The 27,622-nt window shown below is 37.8% G+C and overlaps 1 long non-coding RNA gene across 1 annotated transcript; it reads right to left on the reverse strand.

Moving 5' to 3' along the window:
- Positions 1–11,734: 11,734 nt before the first annotated feature.
- On the reverse strand, positions 11,735–25,991 carry LOC130679918 (uncharacterized). Its single transcript, XR_008992912.1, has 4 exons — positions 25,973–25,991; positions 21,747–21,844; positions 12,046–12,125; positions 11,735–11,808 (listed from the first exon to the last, which is right to left on the reverse strand). It is a non-coding gene; the product is annotated as an uncharacterized LOC130679918 (long non-coding RNA).
- Between the last annotated feature and the right edge of the window lie 1,631 nt (positions 25,992–27,622).

A 27,622-nucleotide genomic window follows, 5' to 3' on the forward strand; every position in this document is an offset into this window, starting at 1 on the left:
TTAATACTTTACTCCATTGCAATGTCCTCTAAGTTTAGGCTTACATCAGCAGCTCCTGGAGCTCCTGTTAAAATGTGGATTGGACTGTTGGGTCCTGCCCCTAAAGTATCTGACTCTGTCTGATGTGGGGCCCAAGAATTTCATTTCTAACAAGTTCCCAGGTGATGCAGAATCTGCTGGTGTGGAACTCACATTCTGAGAACAACTGTTCTTATGGCTCTCAACCCTGGCTGCACATCAGAATTGCCTGGATGGCTTTTAAAAAATACTGTGAGTGCTTAAGCCTCACCTCTGGAGAGTGTAATTTAGTTGGTTTGGGATGAGGCTTGGGTAGGGATATTTAAAAAAATTCCCCAGGTGATACTATCACACAGCAACGTTGGGAATGAACATCTTAATTTACAAGCAGCACTAAGTGGGAAATAACTGGCATTGGAATAAGGCCAGAGTTGAGATAGTTTCCTTTGTTCTTCCCTTTGGGGACATAGAGAATCGTATGTTCAATCTTCACCCTAACCTGAAGGAACATGTAGGCTGATTTGCATCATTTTAATCTGATCAGCGGTGAAACTGGGATTGGGAGAAAGACAGTGAATTTCCCACATTACAAAAGAAGGTAACAGAAGCTCAGTGTTCCCTCTTCCTTTTCACATCCCCAAAAGCCCTTGATGTGCTAGATGGTCAAGGCCTGGCATTTCGGTTTTCTCTCTCGTGTCGCCCTGTGTGGTGGGCACCTCTCGGTGGCTTTTGAAACGTTTGGCTCAGTCTGTGCTGTGCAGATACTTGGTTTACTTTGGAGAAGTCTGGCATCAAATGAAGTTACCATTTTCACTTTCAAGTCCAGTGTGTTTGTCAAGAAGATGCATTTAAAAAATAATTTAATCTCTTGTGTTTGCCTTCAAGTGATGGGAAAAACATGAATATGAATTCAGTTTAATGATGAATCACCAGCTTAGCACAGCCCCTGATTTGACTGACTCATTCACTGTATGACTCATTGGCTGTTGGATTTATATTGTTTGAAGATGGATTGCTATGACTCCTGGAGATGTTGTATTTTCTTCTTTGTTTATGAAAACCATTGTTTATAGTTTATGAAAACTAAAAAGAAAACATAAATGGTTAATAATAAAATATTACACACATATACACATGTATATATACATCAAGGCTTTGGCAGGGAGGAAGGCTGTAGTTTCCAAGGTTATGGCTGTAAAGCAGAGTAGGTTATAGGGCTTGACTAGACTAATAATAAGTGTGTTTTGTTTCTTGACAACTGTGATTGATATGCATGAACCACTATCCCCAGGATATGTATTATTTTGAGTTGCTTCTCAATAGCTTGGCTGAGCTCAAATGATAGTTCATTTGTTCCTGCTTTTTCTCATCCCACTAACCAGCAGTAAAAAATCCACAAAATGGCTATGAACAATCAGCATGCAAGCATTTTTTTAGGTCAAATTCCTTAGGTTTATTTCCTGAGTTTTGGCTTAGCTCACAGGGGTTCATTCTCAATACTTAAGGATCTTTTTACTATTTTCTCTTTTCTCTCAGAGATAGAAAAATTAATTCCCAGTTTCCTGGGTTCTAAATTTAATCACACCACTCTATTGCCTCCCATACATTTTAGCAGAGGTCAAACATACACTTGAGATCAGGCATGCTGATAGCTGGTGCGGTGCTGCCCCAGTTCTGGCTCTTTGGAACAATTCCTTTTCCTTGATGATCTCTCACAACACATCGAGAAGATACCTCTTCACAAAGCAAAGAGTAGCTTATTGGATGTCAGAAGTCAATCTTTTAAATCAAAGCATACCAAGTCATTTGCTCACAATTTTAACCAGATCCTTTAAAATGACCAGAAATAGGTATTCTTTCCTTTGGGCAACTCATGACATGACACAGGAGATGTTTTAAAATTCCTGACCTTTCAAAATATGAGTGATGCTGAGGAAACTACCTGGATTTGGAAATTTAAATAAGCATCCTAAATGCAGTTATGTAAAAAATTATCATCTCCAATGTAACAGGCAAGCAAAATCTCCAGTAATACAGAAAACTCATAATATCTTTTCTTGATCCACTGTTTCACAAAGTTCATAAAAACTGTGGAAATGGCTGGTTTGAATTTTATCCCCTTTTCTTTCCCCAAATTTCTATTGATGAAGATACTATTGATCAGTGAACTGTTTAAAAGGACTCCAGTAGGTATGGAAAAAGGCTATGAATTAAAAAAAAATTTTTTTTAATAAGTGAATTTTCCCATTCTGTTGCTGATGGAATTTCAGAATTTATCTGAAAGAATTGAATGTGGAAGACTTGGCAGATGCCATCAAACCAACTCAATTTCAATAATTTGTGAGTAATAGGAAGTCTGCTAAAATAATCTGGAAAATGTTTAAAATCTAAGACCTATATAATTGCATACACAGGCAGATATCTTTAATTTTCCTGGAATGTTTTTTGGTATATTTGTCTTTTGGCTTGTAGTAGACAGAGACTTTTAGCTGCAAATAACAGAAACCCAGTATAAACTCTTTAAAGCAGAAAAAGAAATGAATCTAGGGTCCCAAGTTTGTTTTCAGAGCCCTGTCTCCATCCTATTTCTCTTTACATATTGGCCTCTTTTTTATATCTAGTATCTGAAAAAAAAAAAGAGGACTTCTTTCTTATAGTTAGGAAAGATGGCTGCAGGCTGCTCCAGATTTCATTTTTCCTACACTAGAGGGAGGGAGGCACTTTCTCATACTATTTGTACATAGGAAATCTCAGCAAAGACCTAGGCTGATCCTGCATGGGCCATATAGGTCCATTCCGGAATGAATCATAACGGCAAGCGGAAGGCTTGCTCTGGCCTCCCCAGCTGGAGACTGGTAATCAGTAGGGTCAGCCTCATTAAAACTACATGAACTGTACTCCTTTTAGGAAAGACATGAACTCGTACCAGAAGAAAGAGAAACGGGGATTGGATGGGGGAAAGACAACAACAGATGCCCACTTTTGGCAATTTTATGTTGTTTTTATTTTCATAAGTTGTCAATTTAGTGGTAAATTTTTCTGTTTAGTGATTTTTATATGTTTTTCGGTCAAAGTGTGCACATTTTTTGTTTTGTTTTATTTTGTTCTAAATATATAGTTGTTTATTTTAAAGGAAAGGTTGTTTTTTACTGGGAAATATATTCACCCATGTCCTGAACTAAGCATGCCCCCAGATTATCCTTGGTGCTGCTTTGGAAGCTCTGAACTGGAAATAATCTGGTTAATAACCACATGGAAAAGGAGAATAGAGAAGTGGAAATACAATGTGCAGAGGAAGAAATAAATTCTTCATTTGTTCTACATCACTATCTTAAAAAAGCCTTAAAAGTGGGCAAACTGTTCTTCTCTGCTACTGCCCAAAGAAGCACCCAGAAAGCCTGCTTGTGTCCCCATCTTTCCTAATATTATCACCACCCTGACTTCTGTTGCCATAGATTAGTTTGCCTATTTTGTCAATTTTTGTAAGTGAAATAATATATGTACTCCTTTGTGTCCGGCTTATTCCACTCAACATTACATTTGTGAGATATCTCTATGTTGTTGGATGCAATTTGCTCATTTTCCTTACTCTTCAGTATTCCACTACACGAACACACTGCATTTTATTTAACCATTCCCATTCGGTTGTTAATAGGCATTTAGGTTGTGTCCAGTTTTGAGGCTACTATGAGAAGTGTTGCTATGTACACTTATACATGCTGTTTGGGAAGCATATGTATAGATTTCTCTTGCTCACATGCATAGGAGAGAAATTGCTGGATTATCGTATAGTATCTACTCTGCTTTAGGAGATGTGCCAAATTTATTTTTCAAAGTGGTTGTGTCAGTTTATATTCCTACTGGCAATTAATGAGAAGTGTAGTTGTTTTCACACAGAACCCTTGATAATGTCAGAGTTTAAAATTTTTGTTATGTTGGGGGTATGCATATATTTTCTTATTGTGATTTTAATTTGTATTTCCCTGATGACTGATGTGGTTGAGCACCTTTTTCCTGCGTTAACAGGTCATTATTTTAGTCTGTGGAATGCTTAGTCAAGTCTTCTGCCCATTTTTTGTTGGAATTTTTTTTTCTTATGGGTTTATAGGAATTTTTTACATATTCTGGACACACGGTTACACAAACACATGTACAGACACATATCTGTGGCTTTTTTTACCGTCTTCATATTAACAATAGATGAAGAGAAGTTTTTTATTTCATTTCAACCTACCACTCTTTTATCATTAGCGCTTTGTGGATCTTTTTTATGATTCTCTTGGAAATTATTGGACCTTTGATCTCCATATACATTTCACAATCAGCTTGCCAACTTTTGTAAAGAATATGCTGGTGTTGGGATTGCTTTGAATTTAAATTTTAGGAAGAGCTCTCTTAGGAAGTCACATTTAGACTGAGGCCTAAAGGATGAGAAGGATCCAATTGTGCGAGATTGGCAGGGAGGGAGAATTTTCTAGGGCAAAAGCAACATACTGTGCAAAGGTCCAACATATAAAAACACTTCGCAAAGTCAAGAAACCATAAAATGTCCTGTTTGGCAGAAGGAAAGGGACAGAAGTAAAGCTGAGTGTGGTTCAAAGCCCGGACCCTACAGTCTTGAAGGCCGTGATAAGAGGTTTGGATAAACAAGTGATCAGCAGAGACTTTAACATTGGTGCTTGTTTGCTGGCTATTAAAATGTTTTTTTTTGTTAAAAAAGATTTTCTTTTGTCATTTTCTTGACTTTTTTCTAAATAGGTGATTTATTTTGCAAAGCCTTCAGAAGTTCATGAAACTATAATTCAATTCTTTTTGACTAAAAACAAAAGCGTAATTGGAGTTCTGTTGGATTCTTTGACTTGAATTTGGGCTGAATACCTCCATGGGTACTTTCTAAACCCATTTAACTCCCACAATTCCCAGTGTTTGAACTCAGTGTGCTGAACCATTTATTTGAAAGCTAGGCAAAAATGTCCCCCCATATGACTCAGTATATGTTCACTTCATGTGTACTTTCATTCTTCTTTGTTCACCCGGAGAATCACTAAAGACATGAATCAACTGTAAATGCAGGAGTGTGAACTGTGCCCATTATCTTCCAGCATCCATGGAAACATTTGTAGCTTAGAACTCTTATCAAAAGAGCTTTTGTTATTTCAAGGGAAAACTAATATAGACGATGACTATACGTTTTTGAATGCTTCAAAGAATCTTTGCTACTCCATATAGAAAGAATGCAGCTGCCTTAGCAATTGTAACACCTTAGCAATTGTAACGCCACTCTGTGTACAAAATGCTCTCAAGTGGGTCCAGGCTGTTAGGTCAAAGAGGGCAACATTTTAATAGTACTTTATATCAGAGTGATTACACTGGCTCTAGAAAGTAAATCCTTGTTACTTCATCTTAATAGCACAAAAAGAATGCAGTTCAGCAAATAGTTGAGTAACTTTATAGACAAGTTACATTGTTAGGGTCTTCTGAGGAAGCAGAGATGGCCTCGGCTGACAAACTAATATTCAGGGCTCTTATCCAGAGCACAGAGGGGCAGGGTGCTCTTACAGGTGTGCCACAGGATGAGAGGAAATGGAAGAGTAAGACACTGAAGGGAGAATTTGATAAGCACAAGTGAGCTATAAATAAAACATTGGTGTTAGTCCTTACTTTTCCCAGCTCTGCTCTGCATTGGTAGCCCTGGCCCCACTGACGTGTGGTCTGGAAAACTCTCGTCACCTGAAGTCACTTACCAAGTAGGTTGGGGTCAATTTCTTCAGAGCTTATTGTTACTGCTGGATCTTAGCTCCATTCTGAACTCCTGAGCCCTTCATAGGCGCTTAGCCTCTTTTCTGAAGGTATGACCGTGCTCCCTAATACTCAGTTACTGTCTGGGCTCTGTAACAAACCGGACAGCCTTCTGAGACGCCCATGTTTCTTCCTGTGTGCTTCTGCCCAAAGGCCCTCCTCCTGCATCCAAACTGTCAGGCCTGGGACCCCCTGGGAAATGGTGCTGGTATATCCTCCAAACTTACTTGGGCACTAATGTGAATGGCAGGATTACCTCCTTGTAGTGGGGCTGGGCCAGTTTGGTTGTTTGTCCCTTAGCTCTTTGGCCACCAAGTTTTAATTCTCTTCCCATTCCTTAATGAGCCATGTTAAGGGCTTCTTCAATTTATCCAAAGTACAATAGGTAAATATTCTGGCTATATATATATCTCTAAATAGATATATAAATAGATATCTCACATTTTCTTTATCCACTCATCTGTCAACAGACACTTAGGTTGTTTCCATGTCTTGGCTATTGTAAATAATGCTGCAGTGAACACAGATGTGTACATATCTCTTCAAGACAGTGATTTCATCTCCTTTGGATGTATATCCTGATGTAGGATTGCTAGATAATATGATAGCTCTATTTTTAATTTATTGAGGAATTAAATACTGTTTTCTATACTGTTTTCTATAGTGGCTGCACCAGTTTACATTTCCACAAGGGTTACATTTTCTTCATATCCTCATCAGCATTTGTTAGTTCTTATCTTTATGATATAGCCATTTTAACAGGTATGAGGTGGTATCTCGTTTTGGTTTTAGTCTACATTTTTCTGATAATAGTGATGTTGAGAATCTTTGCATATACTTATTGGCCATTTGTATATCTTCATTGGAAAAAATGTCTATTTTGGTCCTTTGCTCATTTTTAAGTCAGATTTCTTTTTCCTTTTGGCTATTGAGTTACATGAGTTCCTTATATAGTTTGGATATAAACCCCTTATCAGATATACGATTTGGAAATATTTTCTCCTATTCTATAGTTTGCCTTTTCATTTTGTTTATTGTTTCTTTTGCTGTGAGGGAGTTTTTTAGTTTGGGGTAGTCCTACTTATTTATTTTTGTTTTTGTTGCTTACGCTTTTGATATTTTATTGCAAAGATAATTGCCAAGCCCAATGTCAAGATTTTCCCTATGTTTTCTTCTAGTTTTATGGCTTCAGGTCATTTTTCTTCTAGTTTTATGGTTTCTGACTTCTGACCTTAAGTCTTTAATCCATTTCAAGTTAATTCTTGTTAGTGGTATAAGATAGGGGTCCAGATTCATTCTTTTGCATGTGGATATCCAGTCTTCTCAGCACCATTTATTTAAGAGACAGTATTTTGCCATTGAGTATTCTTAGCTCCCTTGTCAAATTTTAACTGACTGTATATATGTGGATTTATAACTGGCCTCTTGATTGTGTTCCATTGGTCTAAGTGTCTGTTTTATGTCAATACCGTACTGACATACTGCTTTGATGATTATCACTTTGTAGTGTTTGGAATCAGGTTGCATGATGACTCCAGCTTTGTTCTTCTTTCTCAAGATAGATTTGGCTATTTAGAACCTTTTGTGATTCCATAAACATTTTAGGATGATCTTTTTCTATTTCTGTAAAAAAATGCCATTGGAATTTGAATAGAGATCACATTGAATGTGTAGATGGCTTTGGTTAGTATGGACATTTTAAAAATATTAAGTCTTCTAATCCATGAACATGGGATATTTTCCTATTTATGTCTTTTCTATTTCTTTCATCATTGTCTGATAGTTTTCAGTGTATAGACCTTTTACTTCATTGGTTAAATTTATTCCTAAGTATCCTATGATTTTTTATGTTGTTATGAATGGGGTTTTATTTATTTTTCAAGTCGATTGTTAGTGTATAGAAATGCAACTGATTTTGGTATATTGATTTTCTACCCTGCAACTTTACTGAGGTTGAGTTACATTACATTGAGTAGAAAATCATTATTTACTTAGTATTTTTGAGGAATGGTTTAGGAATGAAATCATATAAGGATGTTGGGCAGCCAAAGGTGGGAAAATGAGGTGATCATTTGTTGTGTTTTGGGCTGTCTGCAGCCATGGTGCACCCTCCCCATCTTGGGGAAGTTTCATATGGGGTTAATTTTGGTGAGGGAAGTACCCTGCTGCTTATTAGGGAGGTTGAGGGGGCTGTTCCATGAAAGCTACTGTGCAAAACTGTAACCTGTCTCAACTGATCAGACGCTCATATCCAGATATGGGATCCTTAGTGAGTAGGGCAAAGATGAGATGATGGCTAGGATTCATTTGCATCAGCGTGTCCCATATTTTATGTATTTTCAAGAATGCGAAACAGTAGAAGTAATCTAGAAACCTATTTGATAACTCATTAAGATTATACCACAGATGTTACATATTAAGAATATTTTTGGTTGTCCTGCATTAAAAAAAAAATCACCCCTTCCTCCAAATTGATAGTATGGTATAACTAAAATAATTACAGAATATTACTTACCTGGTATATTTTTTTCTTATTTATTCCCAGTCTGACACATTGACATAGGTACTTGACAAATGTTTGTACAAATGGATTTCAGGACAAAGGAAATATGGTAGTATCAATAAAAGATCTAGTCTTGAATTATTTGATGAAATTTCTCATAATATAAAACATTGACCATTTTATTTCAGTTTTGCCTGTTTATTAGGACTAGTATCACCTTCATTATCATTTTTTGCTTATTTCTATAATGAAAGTTCTTTATTAATACTTTACTTTTCTCATCTGCCTGGTAGTTTCAACAAAAGTCATCATTTTTCTTCAGTTTAATGATTAACCTGGTGAAAGTTATTTCCAGAATTCTTTGAAAAATGGATGGCCCAGTGATGCTAGGGGTGATAAAATCATCACTGATTTGTCAATCACTGGTGGGCCATTTTGGTCATACCATCAAGGGCATTGAAGTACACAGTTTACTCTCTTCAAAATTTCATAGAATAGTTTTACAAAAATCACTTGGATGATAATGTCTGAGAGCTCTCGGACTGCCTATCCCCATCACCTTCCTGAGAACTAGCTTTTCTTAGGAGTATGGAAGTCCTCTATGTATAGCTATACTTGAGCAGTCAGAGAAAGCAAAATGGAAAGAAGCAAGAGTTGACACAGTCATCCTACCTGTTTATAAAGCTTAAATATTCTTCTTTTGGAAAAAGTGCCAGTTTGCTAATTGTAGAAGTTGATTTTTTTGGCAGATAAACCTAGTTATCTTCTGAGGCTATAGGAATACTCATTAGTGTTAAATTCACCTTGCCCATGGTCCATGAAAAATACTTAGAATGTGATTTCTAATCTTAAAGTTAGTCAGTATATCTGAAAATGGTTATGTGACTTGACCAGGCAACTTAAAAATTTTTTTCTTCGGTTTGAATTAGACTTAATGAGATTTTGCAGACTTTTTTTCCATACAGAAAAATTGCTAATGATTTCAGTGTTAAAATTGGAACAGAAGAAAACAGCACATTTTCTCTCTAGCTCCTACCACATCTCTAGTACACACTCTACAAAGGTTCCTGAGGGTTGAAGAGATTGGTAAACATCCAATGAATGACATGACTTGAGTATACTTTTCTCCACAAAAGAAGTAATTGTAGGGAAGCTAAAGCAATTAATTCCAATCATGGAATTTGTTACTGAGTTGCTTCCTGATAACGGGTGGCAACATTTGCTACAGGATTAGAGGAAAAGGAGCCTGTGGAAACCACTCCTGGCAGCTTCCCACCATCTGCAATTACCTCTTAGGTTCCTATTAAATTACAGCATCTGATCTGCAAAATTAAGTTTTCTTTTAAAAAGTAAGAGGGAAAAAGAACCAGTTAGGGGGAAAATGAGCACTCAGGTAAAATCAGCCTTGGAATCAGAGAGGCACAGAGAAGCCATTGAAGGATTAAAGATGACCTGCTCTGAGGACACACTCCTCTTCTCCTAGACTTCTGCCACACTGTCCCAGTAGATGCAGAAGCAAGTCACAAGGCAGAGGTCATGTAAGTGCTTGGATATGGGGACTGCAGGTCCTGCGCTCTCACGGAGGCATGCACTAAAGCTCTGCACATGGGCTGTCCTGCAACTGGGCTGAGTGGGAGGTCAGCTCTGCCTCCATCAAGAAGCTAGTGGGTAGGGCCTGGCACTTAGGTGCACTCTGCTCTGTCCCTCTAGCTAGGTGCAAAGGCAGTTTACTCAATTTCTGTAAGTATCAGTTTCTCAGAAAGGTTGTTGTAAAGATTATGTATTGAGTATTCAGCAGAGTGCCTGGAATTAGAAAAGTGTAGGTGGTAGTCACGGTGATGATGATGGTGGCGTGGTGGTGGTGAGGAAGAGGAGAATGAGGAGGAAGAGGATTAAGACGAGGAAGAAGATGATAATATTAAAAGAACCAAGCACTGACCAAGGCTGGCTTTTCCATAAACTTTCAATGCACCCAGCTCCCTACCCAGATGAAAACACTTTCTTTATGGTATTGAATTAGATCAGGCTGTAAGGCTGAGAGCACTGACGGGAGGAGCAAGCACATAGGACCCTGATGACGTGTCAAAGCCCCCGGCTGTTGCCCCCTCCCAACCTGATACGTTAGCCAATCCTCGCACCGCTGTAAATCTAAGCTCTGCCTCCCCCACCTTCTTTAAAAACTCGCTGCCTGTCTGCTTACGCGCGCGAATTCCCCAGCATCTATTTTTGTAGATTGGGGAAATCTCGCCCGGGTGTTTGCGTTCAAATAAACTACCTGGCCCTTTGTTGCCTCTCTTCGCCAGCTTATTTAGGCTAGAATTTATCTTACGCAGGCATTACAAGGCACCTTCATGTTTCATACACACACACACACGCACGCACACACACACACACACATTTGCTGTTATTTCCAACCTCATATTAAAATTCAAAACAACAAAGAATGGCAGTCTTCAAGCAAAATTGAGTTGTTACAAAACACATTTGGATAAACTGTTTCTAATTTTAAATCAGATTTCCTTCACTTAAAGAAAACCTTTTTTCTTTTTTAGGAACAAAAGAGAATTTGCTATATGTAGGGAATTTCAAATATTCTGAAAGAGCAGGAAAACCTAACAAAATTAGCAGATGATCTTGGCTCTTGGATATTTTCTACATCAAAAAATAAAGTCATAAACATTTTTGCAGGTGAACTATTACAAGTATGCTAAGCCATGCATCATTCAAGGTGATTTCTAGTAATATATCTTTTTCTAAGGATCATCAAATGAAGGCATTAGCTTTATGGTGGTAGGTAGAGAAATTGAGGATCAGAGTGAGTATAGAACAAACTATAGCTTCTGTTTTGGGAATCCTCTGGTGGGGTTGGGAAGGGAATATATATGTATATATTCTATATTTAGAATAAAATTCTATATGTATATAAATTATATGTATATTCTAAGTATAAATGCATATATATATGTTTAAGGTCATATTGCATATTCAGTGGAAGTTTGTGCTAGTCATGGTGCTGCTCATGGAGATATGAATCTCTGTTAGTGCTTACCAAAAGGCATTGTGGTTAACTGTTACTCTTTTCCATTGCAGTATGACTTCTTTGCAAAATGGTATCTAAGTGTGGGATGGGGTGGAGGACCCAGGTGGCAAAACTGTAGTTAATTTATTACTGTGTTTCCTGGGCTGAGTCTGATTTGGCACATTGTCTGTGCTCAATGAAAGCTCGAGGGGATAATTGAACAGATGATTGAATGGAAGATACCTTTTGAGAGACTTGGAAATAAAAAGAAGTAACGTGCTTTCCTTTTTCTTTTATTCCCCAAAACTATATCATTTGTTCTATGGCTGATTTAGGTAAAGCTGTTAGCGGACCACAGTGAGCCAGGACTGGGTCATCTTGTAATCAAATTGCCTGTGAATGTGGTCTGAAGCAGGTGATGAAGACTCTAAGTTCAAATACCAACACTGCTGGGAGCCAACAGGTACCACTAGGGAGAGAAAAGAAAGCTTTGAGGGAATTTAATAATAAAATTCAAGATTTCCATCAAGTTTATTGATGCCTTAAAACTCTAAGAAGTCAACGATTTTCAAAAAGCTTTTCTTTACAAATTGTATATTGACAATTGAGCACACAGCAGTAAAATTGATAACTGAAGTTACTGGGCTAATAAAATTTGCATGTAGGCTTATTACATTAGAACTTTTTGAATGAGTAATGTACTCACAAAGATAAGCTTTATTGCAGAAAACTGATTAACAAGTTTATTGTCTGTAGCATAGATGTTTTTGCTGCATGCTGGGGCTCCTGGAAAATAAGGAGGAAAAGACATTGGAGACATGTCCTTTTTCACTTTCCTTGTTATGTCTTGTTTGCCTCAAATCCTTGTATATGATTAAGATCATGTCTGACGACTTCCTCTTCTATGTCTTGAGTCCAGATATTGTCCCTTTCTGGTCTAAGTCAGCATTGTTTTGTATAATGAGCACTGTACAAGTTATTTTGAGTAAGTTTGTTTTCTTCAGCAGCACTTTGTAGGCCATTATCAGCTATAAATCATCAGAGATCACATTCAGGACTAAAGAAAAAAAATGAAGCAATGAAGCTTGAACGTTGAATATGGATCATCTCGAGCGTCATCCTTTCAAGCCAGGCATTTTAAGTGAAATTCATTCTTAAGATGTTTCTATGATGCTGAATTGCCCCTATCAAATGAGTATGAGATTTGGGCTGTCTCCAAAAACAGAACAACAAAATGTCCTTTGTGGAACAGTTCAGGGAAGAGCGCCGCTGAGAGCTGCCACTATTCAGAGCAGAGGATTAAAACTGCGGCTGGGGTTTCAGACCCTTGGGAGTAGTGCCTACAGTTTAACTTTCCTGGCTAAACCTTTTCATACCATTAGGTTTCTCCCTGGTGTTTATTGGCTGTCTTCTGGTGGCAAAAGAAAAATATGGGTACAGGGGACAAGAAAAAAAGTCACAGAACAGGACTGTGAGCCTAGTGAATTCTATTAGGCTCCCCTTATATAAGGTGACAACAAGCTATGGGGTAATGGAAAGAACGCCCTGCATGGGGCTGGACTATCAGGTTCTCCCCCTGGCTCCGCCACCTGGAGCCTTGGGCAAGTCACCTCGACACTCTGAGACTCGGTTTCTGCATCTACTCTACCGACCAATGGGATTATCATGAACATATAATGAGATGCACAATTGCCTTGTGAAATGCAACTCTATTACACATAAATGTACATATACACAATTGCTTTATGAAATATTAAAGTCTGTGTAAATGTAAGGTATTATTTTTCTAAGTCATACTGAATCTTACCTTGTGCATATGTTAAAAGGCTACATAAATTTTTTTACTAAATTAAAAGCATCTTCAATCTTTTCTTTTTGACATATCCACTTCACCTTAAAGAAGATTCCTCAGTAATCTGGTTAGGAGATTTTGAAAGCAGAACTAGAATGTGTTCATTGCTCTTGGGCTTTCATAACCATTGTGTGGGAAGTGTCATCCTGGACCTTTGTCACAACCCCATAGATTTGGACAAGGAGCCAGAGACCTGGGTCTGTGCCCAAATCCATCATTAACCGTATAACTTTGAGAAAATCCTACCACCTCTCCGGGCTTATTTCCCAAACAATAAAAAAATAGGAATAGTGTTGCTGACTTGCTTATGTCACAGAATTACAGAAAGCAAATGAGGAGGTGGATAGAGAGCACTTAGTGAGCTATGATAAAACTCTGCTCAAACAGAACGTTCTGCATTACCCTTCTGACATTACCAATAATAGTTTTTTATATTGTAAATGGACTTGACTACAATAAGAATAGTTTTTCAATTGGGGAGTATTTTTTCCAAATGTACAGCTACATGAAAATACTGTATCAATGTTTACATACAAAGGCCAGAAAGAAATGACACTAGCATATGTAATATATTGGCCTTAGTGAAGTAGCTTACTCAAATATGAGTGCAATGGATTATCTCAAAGTATTAGAAGATGGACCATTAGCTGCTTGGTTATTATTACCAAAAATAGTTTCTCCGTGTGTAAAGTTATTTCAGTATTATCCACAATCATTTCTACTTTAAAACAACTTGGCATAGGTGACTTAGCTTGTTTTACACCACCTAAGATGAAATGGAAAAGGATAAATTCCCCAGAAAAATCCAGACAACTACAACAAATAATTTAGCACCATACTCTGTTCAGTAAAGTTCAAAGCAATCCTTGATTGTCCTGAGTTACTGATTCAAATCGCCATTCAAAAGTCTCTTTGGGCCTTAGATAATCCAAAAGGTCTGTATTAATGCAATATATCAGATAATTGGTGAATAAATATTGTTTTCTTTGTGCTCTGCTGATATAGCTTCAAAGGTGAAGTTAGTTTCAGATCAAAGAAAGATTCACACAGTAGGAACAACATATACAGAAAATGATTTTTCCTCACCAAGTAATCTGGGCCTTCAACATTTTCATTTTAGAAGAAAAAACATTTAGTTTATCAAAATTATATACTCATCATCTCCCACGTGCTTCTAAAATAGTTCATTGCTAAAACGCCTTGAGGTAATATGCTAACAGATTCTGTGTAAATATATATTGTTATAAAAATGCTGTGTATCATAGGCTGTTTGGCACCAGCTATTGAATGGTTTTCACTGGACTTTGTAGGGAAGAGGCATAAGCAGTATCAGAATGTTTTGAACACTTAAGAGGGAGCTAAGTGGAATGTTAAGTTACTGAAGAGCTTGTTTTGAAGGTGCCAGTTTAGACCAGTTCAGTTCTGGAGAGCAAGAGTTACTGATTTCCCTTCTTATCAACTAAATACTCTTTCTAATCTCTCTCCCTTAATAGGCAACATCAGGCATGAAGCCCTAATCCTCCCACATATCACCAGGAGCTATTAATGGGCATGAAGGAAGATTAGGTCACAACTCACAAATAGTACAGATTTCAGGAAAGAGAGTAGAACATGCCCTTGGAAAGGTGGGGTGTCTTCTCCTGAGCCCTAAAAGTAGTTATTTGGGCGACTCCAGCAAACCTAGATTGAAATGTCTCAAACACAGAGCAGATTGAGGCGGTCGGGGCAGAGGCCTATTGCTGGCTGTAACTTAACATTGGCATTTGAGGGTGAAAGGTTGCATCTCTGTTCTGTGGGATAGAAAATTAAGTATAATCTTTGGATTACTTAAGAATTGAGTAGTAACTGGGGTTCACTTACATATTGTAAAGTCTTCCAGTAAGCACTAAACTTACTGGTTCTCAACTTGTATTTCCAACTCAAAGCTGCCTATAAGTAAAGATCACATGGTAAAGATTCAGAGAAGCCAGAGATTGGCCACAGGAACTCTTGACATGATGGACACTCAGCAGGACTTGTCACTTAGATTCTTCCATTTGATGGTGGTTCCCCATTCTTGAAATGCTTGAAACGAAGTGTCTCAGGTGAAGAAATGCAAGCATTATATGCCGTTGCTTTCTTCTTGTCTTCGCTTTGTCTAAAGCAGACCGGGAATTTACCCAATCCATTTGGTTTGAGGCACTTGAAACTATAGTTCTGGTTGAAAATTCCAAGTATTCGTGAAAATCCTGTTACCTACATCCAAGAGAGCTTCACTGTGGAACACTGGCCCCCCTGTTGGAAGTTCACTTAAGATTCTGTTGGGGAGTTTCTTTTGCCTTGTTGGATTTCTGTGACAGTGCCTCAGTTAAACACTGCTTCTCAAACTTTCAAGTGGTACAAATTACCTGGGGGCTTTGTTAAAGCACAGATGGTAATCCAGTAAGGGTGCAGTCTGAGATTCTACATATCTAAGAAGATTCCAGGTGATCACATTGGCCAAAGGATATGTTTTGCATAATGAGGTACTAAACTTTGCCCTTTTTCTCCACCACTTACTCCACCCATGGGAAGAAGACTGATTTATCTAACTGGTCACAGAGCAAGAATCTGACAGTTATTCACCCATGACCTTTCTGTGAAGGGAGTTACGGGGGCAGAGGCGGTGTGCAGCATGTGGCTGCCTCTTTTGCCCTCTCCCTTTACAGCTGCTCTGCCAAGGAGAGGAAGTTTCCTTCTCTATCTAGCAAAGCTCCTGGGCAGTTTCTGCCTGTGGGGGCAGGAAATCTACAGCTGGGCCTATGACAGGTCTGGAAAGTCAGTGGCTTTGCTGAGGCTGCACACTGGGAAGCACCTTTGGCATGAGGTCCAAGTACTGTTCTCAATCCAGCTTCGCTAACAATAAAACTGACTTTCAGAACCTTCATTTGAATCCTAGGTAGGTTTCTCAGTTCATTTTGTACCTAGCAATTAATTGGTCCTTTAAAGTCCAGCAGATGTTGGAAACTCTCCTGATACAGGAGCCCATCACGGCCTCTCAAACATCAGAGCAATGTGCTCTGCTGTGCGGGATCTTCGTCTCCATTTTCCCATGAGTGTCAAGAGGAAGACAGGGAAGAGGGTTGTTTCGAATAGGGTTTTAAAAATAGGGTCAGCTGTTCAACTGTTCCTGGGCTTTTTAGATCTTCAGCTCCTGTCAAACAGGTGTAGGGAGTTACGGAGGTAATATGCTAGAATACTAGCATATGTTAGAATACTGGAATTCAGATGAAAAGGGAGGCCTGTTTTTCCTATGGACTCCCTGGGAAAGCCCTAGGGCTCAGAACAGCGCAGTGCCGGGCTTCTTCCTGAGGCCCAGAGTGGTGCTATCTTAAGGAGTCTAGAGGCTCCAAGAGCCTTACAAACAATGGCTCAAGTTTGATTTAATTGTATTCCATTGTGTTTCTTCTCTGGACACCTTGTAATAGCAAATCACTCCTCCACCAGCTTGCAAGTTTGCCTGTCACTCAGCTTCACATGGTGACACTGTCTGACTAAAAATCTAGACACTCAGGCAACCATGGCCAATTGCCCAGTTTTGTGTTCTCTTTTCTGGGGTTTATCTTGCTCTAGGTGAGCTTGCAATGGGAAGATTTGTGGCATATTTGAAAGTATATTGGCTATACTGTCAGATAGACCAAGGTTCAAATACCCACCCTGTTGATTATTAGCTAGATGTTTTAGAGTCTAAGGTTTGTTTAAGCTCTCGGAGTTCCTGTTTATTCATCCAAAAATTGAGAAAACATGTTTAGGGTTAAATGAGATAGCATAAATACAGTGCCTGGTGTAGAGTAGACACCCAATAAATGGTGGCTATTACTATTAATATCATAACACTTCTACTCAACCTTTGCTTCCTGCTGTTCTACAGCCTTTGGGAGAGTATTACCTCCAGTATCCATTTCCTGCCTACCATCCCTAGGAAAACACATATACACTCAGCATACATCATCTGAGTTCTATTGTTTACTAATCTCAATAAAGTAAAACAGTAATGCACCTCAACATATACAAATAAAGCCAAGTAGTAATGTGTCATAGTTTAGTATGATCTGTTGTTAATTGTTCTACTGCTGTTTTCCATTTTCTTGATCTTTGCAGTAGTGTAATATATGGAAAAATGTATCTGAGAACTTACCATTTGAGGTCAAAAGCAATTCTATGAATTCTAGTCTTAATAGGCAGCCAATTTCAGATATGTGAACTCATCCACCAGATAATCTGAATCCTTCCTAATTGTAATAGAACAAATATTCAAGCTTAGTAACAGGATGTTACTTCTTATGATCAAAAACATGAGGAAGTTATTAAGAACATTAAAATGTGACCTTGCAGTCTTGATAATAATATGTGAAGCTGTATATTACAGTGAGAAACATCTTCCTTTTCCTTCTTTAAATCACTATAAGGAAGTTACCTAACCAGTCTCCCAAACTCCTTACTTGTTTCAATTTCTTTGACAGGATTTGCTGTTATCCCATGTTCATGGAAAAGAACACCTATGGGAAACTTGAAATCACTCATTTTTAAAGACTTCTTGGTTAGCAAATATAAATGATTATTACCACACAGATTTCACAGAAAATCAAAAGGCACATATATTTAGTAAGTTTTCTTTTTAGAGGTTAGGGTGGGGAAGGTAATACCATTTGATAAAGATCATACTGAATTAAAAAATTTGAACTATTAGAGAACTAGCTTCTTTTTAAAAATATTTGATTAAGAGAAAAACATTTTTAAAAAGGGTTGATTTAAGATAATTTGATAATTGACAGACTTATGCTCCTTCAGACAAGGCTTTTTATCTGTTTTGCTCCCTGACATGTGCCAAATATCTAGAACAGTACTGGGATTTAGAAAGATAGATAGATATTAGATATTTGCTGAATTTATTTGTACCAATTTTTAAATACATGACCAGTTATGCTGTTAATTAAGTCATCAAAGGAATGAATTATTACTGTTTAATCATCTTAGTGCAAAAAAGCATTTAAACTGTATATTTGAAACCAATATAAGACTGTGTATCAATGATACTTCAATTTAAAGAAAAGCATTTAATCTGTTTCTACTCTTGCCAAACTGCTGGCTTAAAGAAAAAAGAGATCTCCACTTCTACCAATGTGACTAAATATTTATCTTTTAGATGAGAAGAAATGTGAAAAAAACACTGAAATAAGTTCAAATCTCATTGCGTCTCAACTCTGTCCTGCTCTTGACAAAGGATAAGACAACTGACGCAGGTCTGCTCAGAGCCTCTGCTCCGACAGTGACTCAGGGATCTGGGCTGCTTTTACCTTGAAATTCTATCATCTTGGAGGATTTTTGTTTCTGGCTATGTGGCTAGCAGAGAGGGAGTGTAGACAACTCACAAGCGCTTTAATTGCCTTTGACTATCAGGGACATACCATTTCAACTTACAAGGCCATTGCTGGGTACACAGTTACACGATTTCTACCTCACTACAAGGGAGGCTGGGAAACGTAGTGAATGCTAACTGTCCTCCCATGCCAAGCATCAGTATCTTGGCAGTGCAAACTTGATGTTGATATGTGGTTTAAGACATAAACTGTTACATTTTAGAGGGGCAATTTGGTAGTGGGCAAAGAGGAATTCTATCATTTGCAAATACTGATACATTGTATTTTTTCAGAAATGAAAAATGATTCTGATGCTTATTTTCACTGATTGGCATTTCTTCTGGTCCTGTTTAAATGTATCCCTTCCATGTGGCTTATTATCAGCTTTCATTGTTTTTTTCTCTACTTTTATTAACAGACTAAGCTCTTTGACTTCCTTGACACTGGTTTCAACCAGCCATACTGGCATGCAGTTTGGACAAATGTGTCATTAGTTTTCTTTAACTGATCCTGGAACTTGGCTAATTATGTTTTCATAGCAGATATACTTTGCCTCCAGAATATGGAATGAGAAACTAAGAACATTTTACTCAGCAATTCAAGAGAACATTTACAGGTTAATAAACAACAACAATAACAGCGGCAATTGCAAGAACAAAACCAAGAGCAAACAATTCTTTGTCCTTGAAGGTATGAGGTCAAGAGCCCACATTTTCTGGTGTTTTGGAACCTGTTTATCCTGTTACAGACTGGATAGAGTGGTGGGAATGGTTTTGTAGCTTGTATCTATCTAAGTCTCAGACTATAGTTTTACAGGTTACCTTGACTTTTTGTCTGCCTGAAACCATTTTTCTACATATTAATGGAACTGATTTGCAACAATGATCAAATGTATTTCCTTATCCTAGGCTAAAATCCTAATCAAATTGCTGGGTGATCATTCCCCCCTTCACCTTGTATGTAATTTTAGTGATTGAAGAAGCACTTGGAGCCTGTTGGATAACCTCTGAAGTCTAGAGGAATTTTGCTTAGGTTGTTTAGAAATGATCAATGACCCAAAATACAATGGTAAGCTGCCAGATTTTCATCTCAGCGGACTGCAGCAAACCTTTCTCCTGTTTTCTTGATGTTATTTTGACTTTCCCAGCTCAAGGGCAATTAGTGTTACGAGAACTCTGGCTTTCAATTTCCTGGATATTTTCTTGTTTTAGAACATTAGGGCCTTGGATATTTAGGGCTATCTCCTTTGGTTAGATTTTTAATATCTCCTAAATGACCTTATACAAATATTTTGAGTTAGATGCATGTCTACATATAGGAGACTTGCTGGCTTTCATGTTTTCTCACTTCTTTTCTTTTTAAAGTCAACATAAAGTTTTTATTCCTAGAGATTTCCTGTATATATCTTATGTGTTCTCTGGACTGACATCTTGAATTTTAGATGATGTATCACAAGAGACAAAGGAGCAATTGTGGCAACTGCAATCCAGAATCTCCAGGGACGTAACAATTGTGCACATTTAAGTCTCACCCTCAGAATAGTGATGGTAGAAAGGAAAAAGAAATTGAGAAACAATGTGACAAATTTAATACAGGAATGTGTTATGAAGATCTGATAAAAATAAGTAAAAAAAACTTGAAAGTTGTTAACTTGAAAAATGTTCAATAACATGGCAAATAAATCTATTTGGAAAAATTTTGGCTGAGTGGTAATAGATTTTTTGATGTGCTGAACACAGCTTTCCTTTTAGGCAGAGGACAGGAGATGGAAAGGAGACCAAGGAGTAGAAGGGGCGGGAAGGTTAGGTCTGATTATTTCTAAACAATAGAAGTTTGTTGTTTTGTTGTCAGCCTATTTCTCTTAATCTAATTTCAGTTATCACCAAACAACATATACAGTACATGTTTCATCATGTGCTAGTCAAACCTAATTTACTTTACTGACCTGGAGGCAAGCGGTAGATGTGCTGGTTCCCTACACCAAGTCAATTTCCTCCAGGTTAGTGAAAGAATCCCATACTTCTGGTTGAAATGCAAATGTCTCCAGAATTACTTACAATTAGTGTTGGCCATGTGACCCAATTTTAGTCAATAAAATGTAAAACAAAATCTCCTGGTGGAGCTTCCAGGAAATTAAACCCTACTTTTTCTGATAAAAGGGTAAAAATCTCAGCTGGCTGTGTCTTTTCACCTTTTCCCTTCCCCCTTCCTCCTGCTTGGAATGAGAACTTTATACCTAATGGTGCACCAGCTCTCTTGTGTTCATGAAGATTAAGATCATATGTTAAGAATGACAAAGCATGCTATAAGAAGGAGCTGGACTCCCTGAATAGAGTCTCAGCTCAAGACTGTTCACCTTTAGCATCCTTATTAAATGAGATCTACAGCCTCCTGTTTAAGCCGCTCTAGTTTCTAGTCCATGCAGCCAAATGCAATCTTAAATGACTCATCTTAATTAAGTGGTTTTGTAAATTTACAGTAGGATCCTTTCTGCTACTTCCGTAGCAACACTAGAGACCAGTTGTCCTATTGTCTGCCTCTATTTGGGCATACAATTGACATTTTGAATATGCAAGGGCTGAAGTTATTTTGAAGGGTATCTTCTCTTTGATAGCTGAAACAGTTGACATGAAGAAATGAAATGCATCGCTTTTTGTTTGTTTGATCATCTCTCTTGCTTTCAATCCCTTAACTGCTCTTTTGGAAAATGTTTTGGAACTCATTACTTCCCTTTTCTTTATATCCATCATATGCCTTCCTTAATAATCTCTCCGACCCTGTCTGCCTTTCATTCTGGGTTACTACAAATGCATAATGCTTCGGATATATTTTACAACCTGTTTTAAAGCTAAGAGTACCTAGAGATGTCTGTTTCAATTCCATCATTACACTGAAGAGGAAGTGAGGAGAAGGGATGGTAAGATAATTACCCAGATGAGAACCTCCAAATAAAAAAAGACTTAATCGGCAGTCAGTTGTGTGTGACAAGCACTAATTACAATGGCAAACATTTATGATGCTTTTACTATATGTCTGGCTCCATGCTAAGCAGTATTCATGCTTTACCAATATTTCACCCTCCCAAAAATACTGTAAGAAGTGATTTATAAGCATCTTCATTTTGCAATTGAGGAAACTCAGGCACAGAAAGCGAAATCACTTCTCAAGGTCACATACCGCGTCATGTTTCACTCCAGGAGAGTCTGGGAAATGAAATACTGAGCTGCTCAGCCTTCACCATAACAGATGTCCAGCAAATCAACCTTTAACATCTGCTGGAGCAGAAATTGAAAATAACATATAATTAGTCTGTCATAGATTAATAAAAAGTTTAAAAATTGCTCTATTAAGCATTCATCACTTATAGACAGTATGTGAGGATAGTAAGATTTCCATTCATTCACTCAATAAACGAGAGGTTACTATATTTCACGCATGCAGTCAGCCCCTGAGGACATAACATGGTACAAGTCCCAGTTCTTGCTGTCAAGAGACTTACGGCCTAGAAGCGGAGTGTGAGAAGTAAACGGGAAAGAAAGTGCTATATACGATTATGCTGTATTTCACATAGGATGCTGCTGAAGTACATAGAGGAGGAAACTCACACAAGACATCTAAGAGGCTATAAATCTATGCTATGACCTGCAGAGATTCATCAAGTGAAGTGAGGAGAAGGCATGATATGCATGGGAAATTTATGCTGAGGATGAAAAGGAAGGAAGAGCATGGTGCATTGGGGGATGTCAGGTTAGCCGTGTGGCTGGACTATTAACTCAGATCATATGGCCCGAATAAGCTGGGAGTCTGGTTAGACAAGAGAAGTGGGGAGCCATCAAATGGCTTTAATCTGGAGAATGATGTGATCAGATTTATATTATAGAAAAAATCACTCTGGCTGCTCCACAGAAGCAAAATCAAAAAGAGATCTTTGATTCTGTGTTTTAAAACTTCACTGTTTTTGTTTTTAATACCATTAAAAATATATACTCATCAAAAAATTAGAAGAGAAAGAAGCAGATTCTTGCTTTATCAAACATATCGGGACCCTGGGATCAGATAAGAGCTGGATTTTCTGTGTATGTTTAGACAATTTGGTATAAATTGTTTCAGGTGAATACAAGCTACTGTTCTTATGGACTTGCTACATAGCAATATATTGAATTTAAAGTAATTCATGCACATTTTCCTGTGTTTGTTCAAAATCTCCTATGGCTGAGCAGAAAGTGCAAAAGAGTTGGTGTTGACGAATAACACACTCTATTTCCCCAGATTTATAAAAATGGAAAACCTTTCCTGTTCTTTCTGAAAGTCAAATGCTCTAGCCTGAAGGGCATCTCTTTAAGCCAAATTCCAAGGCATTTTTATCACAGTTGAAGACATTTTTCTAAAATAAAAAAGCATTCCAGTGACTGTTCTGTGTTATGTCAAAGTTGTGAGACAAAAATGATGGCAGGTAATTAATTATGCAAATGAAACCTACTTCAGTTGTGTTAAATATTAACAATAGTCATTGTGTTCTATGATTCATTGTTGTACTCAGATCTATTCACATGTTTGCGACTGCCCTTTCTGAGCAAATGTGGAAGAAAACAAAACCCCATTTTCTGCATAATTTCCAATAATGATGAATATCTGCAATAAAGTCCATAATCTGACACAAAGTACTTGTACAATAAATACTGAAAATTAAGGAGGCATGTTAAAAAGAAGTGACTGTTTCACTTACTAATGCCAGATTTATCTGCAGAAAATAGAGAACATTTAATTTGATCAAATTCTAAAATTGCAATTCCTCGGTCTGGTTGTGATGTACATTTGACCTATCCAGATGATAGGTTTATTAATTAGAGCATTTAAAAGATCCATGTGTGTGTGGGGAAATGACTTAGGGCTAATTCTATTTTTAAAAAAGTAATGCTAGCATCTCAGAGTAAAGAGTCTCATGTAATTAACTTCATATTGGGTACAAAGTTATCATTAAATCTTTCTTAAGGTCCATAAAAGTGTTAAATATTTCTTTATCTCTGGTAACAGGTAAATCAAAATAGTTTACGTAGTTCTAGAGTTTTCTTCACTGGATATTTTCACTAATATTAATGATTTATTATTTTTGGTACTATTCATCTTCTTTAAGATCTGTTTGTACTATTCATCAGCAATGTGACTCTGAACAACTCAGTCTCTCTATGGTTCTAGTTTCTACATCTAGATTCTATAAAATATAGGTAGTTTACTACTACTGCAAGAGGTTGTTATGAGGAACAAATATGATAAGTGAAAATGTTTAACACAATTTCTGGAATGTATTAAGTTCTCAGTGGAATCAGAACCAATCACTGCTCTTTAGAAAGCAGAGGTAACATTTCAAACTTAAATGAAGTTAAGGATGGCACAGGCACAGGTAAGTTCTTTTCATGATATTTTTCCTCTCTTTCAAATTTAAACGTCAACAAAATTCTCTGTCACTATGTTTACATTCTTAATTTTAGGAAGGTTAATGGAAATTTGGGAGAAATTTGAGTTAGTAAGATGAGCAGTTGCTATATGCCATATGATTATGCGATATTTTTCCTACTCTAGCTGATACTGATTCCTTCTGAACTTTCAGTAAGAGGTGTTGCATTGCTTTACTTTAAAAATATTGAGTTAAATCTGATTCTGAGCCTCCAGTTTCTAAACTCTCAGGTTTTGGACCCCTGGAATCATACAAGGACCTGTATGAAAAATGAGACTTTGAAGCGTGGCCAGAACTGTCTTACCCATTGCTGCTTTGGGGCTTGGCCCTCCACTCCTCTGGAACATAGCCTCTGTGTGATTTCTCGGGTTTACCAATTACCTCTTCCTTCATTGGCTGGTGCCCTGCATGAACCTACTGATCTTCTGTTTCAGGCTTAGATGATAAACCAACACACCAATAGGTATCTGTGTGTGTATGTGTGTGTGTGTGTAAGAGAGATAGACTCTTATGCTCTAAGACACCAAGGAATAAGTTAAAAATTCCTAGGAATCTGCTTTTGATAACAACAGCAAAATTTCTTGCCGTTCTCGTTCATTCTCCACCCCCAATCTCTCACTGTTGTACTAGTAACTAAATATATAAGCATATTTATGTTTCAAAGATGAAGCAAATTGCCTAATTAAAATTTAACAGCTTACATACATATTTAATGTAATAATGCTTACAGTATGAGTTTATCTTTCTTAGTTTGTAACATATATCAAATAGCAAAAACTTCTGGAAAATACTCAGGTCTGTGTTTCTGAAAACATTTCTTTGCTAAGAAGATTAAAAACATTTTCCATTTCTTTGAGAGAGAACAAGCCGTTATTTAAAATTTGCTACTTTGTTCACATTTCCTGTTGTAGATATTAAGTTTCACAAGTACATTACACAGAAGGTTCATGGGACTCTTGTTTCTCTCTCTTTCTCTCTCTTTTTTTTATCTCAGAGGCAGTTTATTTTCCATATTGTTACATGAAAAAAAAAATAAGCCAAAAAGACTACCTGCTGATATTTGAAATAAGATGTCAGTGACCATTTAAAGGAAGCATCTTAATACATGGCTAATGAGGAAGTAGCTATTATTGGGGGTAGTACAATAATCACATTCCCATTTATGTATGACCCTTTATCATTACAGAGTTTTTCTGAAACTGTGCATAAGTTGATTAAACACAATAAGATCTCATTAGTTATTTCTCCTGGGTTCTTTTACAACCTCAAAGCTTACCTCACCTATGTTCAGTACTTCCTAGAAATTACTTTCTGTTCTACAAGCACTGACTTTATTCACATAGTTTATTGGTCAATTCTTTGATCCAAGTTTAGTTGCTTCACATAGTTTTTAATTTTTTTGATCAGTTTTTCTAACGTCATTTGTTTAACCCAGTTTTTTCAAATTATTCAGCCATGGAAACCCTCTCTGCATCAGGAACCTTTAAAATGCTGCTATGGTCCCATCAAATATAAATATCTACAGTCTCCCTTACACTTTGCCGCCATTTCTATTTATCATGCGTATGACTTGACTATCGATTTAGTCTGACATTTGTCATGTCCAGATGGCCTCACTCACCCCCGTTCCGTCACTGCTGCTGGCATGACATCTCTGCTGGTCACTGACATCTCATTTCAAATATCAGCAGCAGTCTTCCTGGCTTGTAAAAAATGGAGAAATATGGGAAATGACTAACACTATGACTCCCATCTGCTTTTGCTGTCACACTGTCACTTCAGACTGTTTGTCACTGAGAACGTGACGAGCATACTCTGCCTGTGATTTGGAAGAGCCTGGTCCTGCACTCCCCACCTACCAGCCATCTGGGGCAGCATCGGAGGTGAGCCAAAGATCGCAGTCCCAAGAGGTAGAATTTGCTGGTGGTTAGATCCTGGCAATACACACACAAGAGCTCTGATTTGTAGTTCATGTTTTACATGCTCTCTGCTGACCTGGCTATACAATTAAGCCAGAGCATGTGCGGGTGTAATGTGAAACTAAGTTCAGGTCCTGCAGCCTGTCTTAGACCATGGCAGAGGGAAGGGGTGGGGTAGAAGCTGAACTTGTACTGAACTTGTCTGCTTCCTGTTCATTTGGTATGAATGTGTTATTGAGCAGGAAAAAAAATCCAGCGAACTTTCCATTGAGACTTAACTGGCCTGACTGAAACCTAACTTGGTCTTGCTGCCACGTGTCAGTGCCGGAGTGCGACCCTGGGGTATCCTCCGCTAGCTGTCGGCAGGACAGCCTGTGTTAGCGAAGTGGCCGAAAACCAAGGGTAAAGGGGTGATGTACAGGGAGGCCCTAACAGTGAGGACCTACATAATCCACTGAGTTTCCCTTGTCAACTTCCCTGTCTGACCTCTGAAAGTCCTTTCCACTATTCTGTGCTGTCAGCTTCAGACACATATCCCATCTCCTATTGTCCATGACTTTCCTGGAACACTAAAAGTATCATCTTGGTATCTCCGTCAGGGCATAGCTATCACTCACAGACCACAGACCTTATAAATCATGCATCTGTGTATCCTTCAAGGTGTCCTGCACCAGTGAGCTCTCAATTAATTCCATTTGACTGAATCCAGCTAGGAAGTATTCAGTTTCTTCTTTTTAATATTTTTCTTCTCCTATGACTAAGGAAATTATTTTAAGCATCAATTTTAAGAACCACATAAACTGGAGAAAGAATAAAAATAGCATTAACATATTTAAAATTAGGGAGGGAAGTGGAAAAATGTTGAAAATTAGAGGTTGTGCAAAAAATTTGTTAATCTCTAGGTATTGTGAAATCCAACTCTGGTCTGTAGACAACACTAGAGGTGGTGGTGGCTCGAATGAGAACTGAGCTTGGAATGTCAGCCAGCCGCCATGCTGCTGTTTTAGAAATACCACCTGCAAAACTGGTCTTAGTGGGAAGTTCAACCACAGTAATAAGTCATGTGAGTATTCTCTTACTTCTTTACATCAACTCGGAGATGTCCAGGCAGTCTCTCTGACAGTATCTTCTTTCTTTTTAAGAAAGTATCTTTTTAAGTATCAAATGTGGGCAGGAACAATGGGAATGAATGAATGAGCATCCGGTTTTCATCGTGATTGTAGTTTCTGCCTCACTTCCCTGCATTTTTTGAAGAGACCTGTCCTTAGGATCCCCTCAGTTGCTATGAAGAGAATCTGCCTTAAGGCAACACTGGTGATTGGGAGGATAGCGAAAAGCTGAGATGGGGCTGGGAAGGAGAGCGCAATTCCTTCTCTGAGTCTAGGCGAAAGGATTCCAAGCACCATTCTAGGAACTGATGTTGGAGAAGCCCAAAGGCTCAGTTTTTTAGTACGGTAGGAAATTTTCTAGTAGGGTAGGAAAAGTACGGATGGTTAGGAAACTAACCTTCTACTACTGGATCTGCCACTGGGTAACTAGAAGCCCCAGTTTTTTTGTGTGTGTGATAAGGAGGTCCAATGTGGTAAATAGCAGTGCAGAGTTTTGTGATTTTTTTCCCTCAGTGATGAATCCATCTTGTCCTTCCAATTAATACGTTAGTATATTTTAGTAAAATATTT

The sequence above is a fragment of the Manis pentadactyla genome, chromosome 12, assembly GCF_030020395.1.
Source record: "Manis pentadactyla isolate mManPen7 chromosome 12, mManPen7.hap1, whole genome shotgun sequence".
In the NCBI taxonomy this organism is placed as follows: domain Eukaryota; kingdom Metazoa; phylum Chordata; class Mammalia; order Pholidota; family Manidae; genus Manis; species Manis pentadactyla.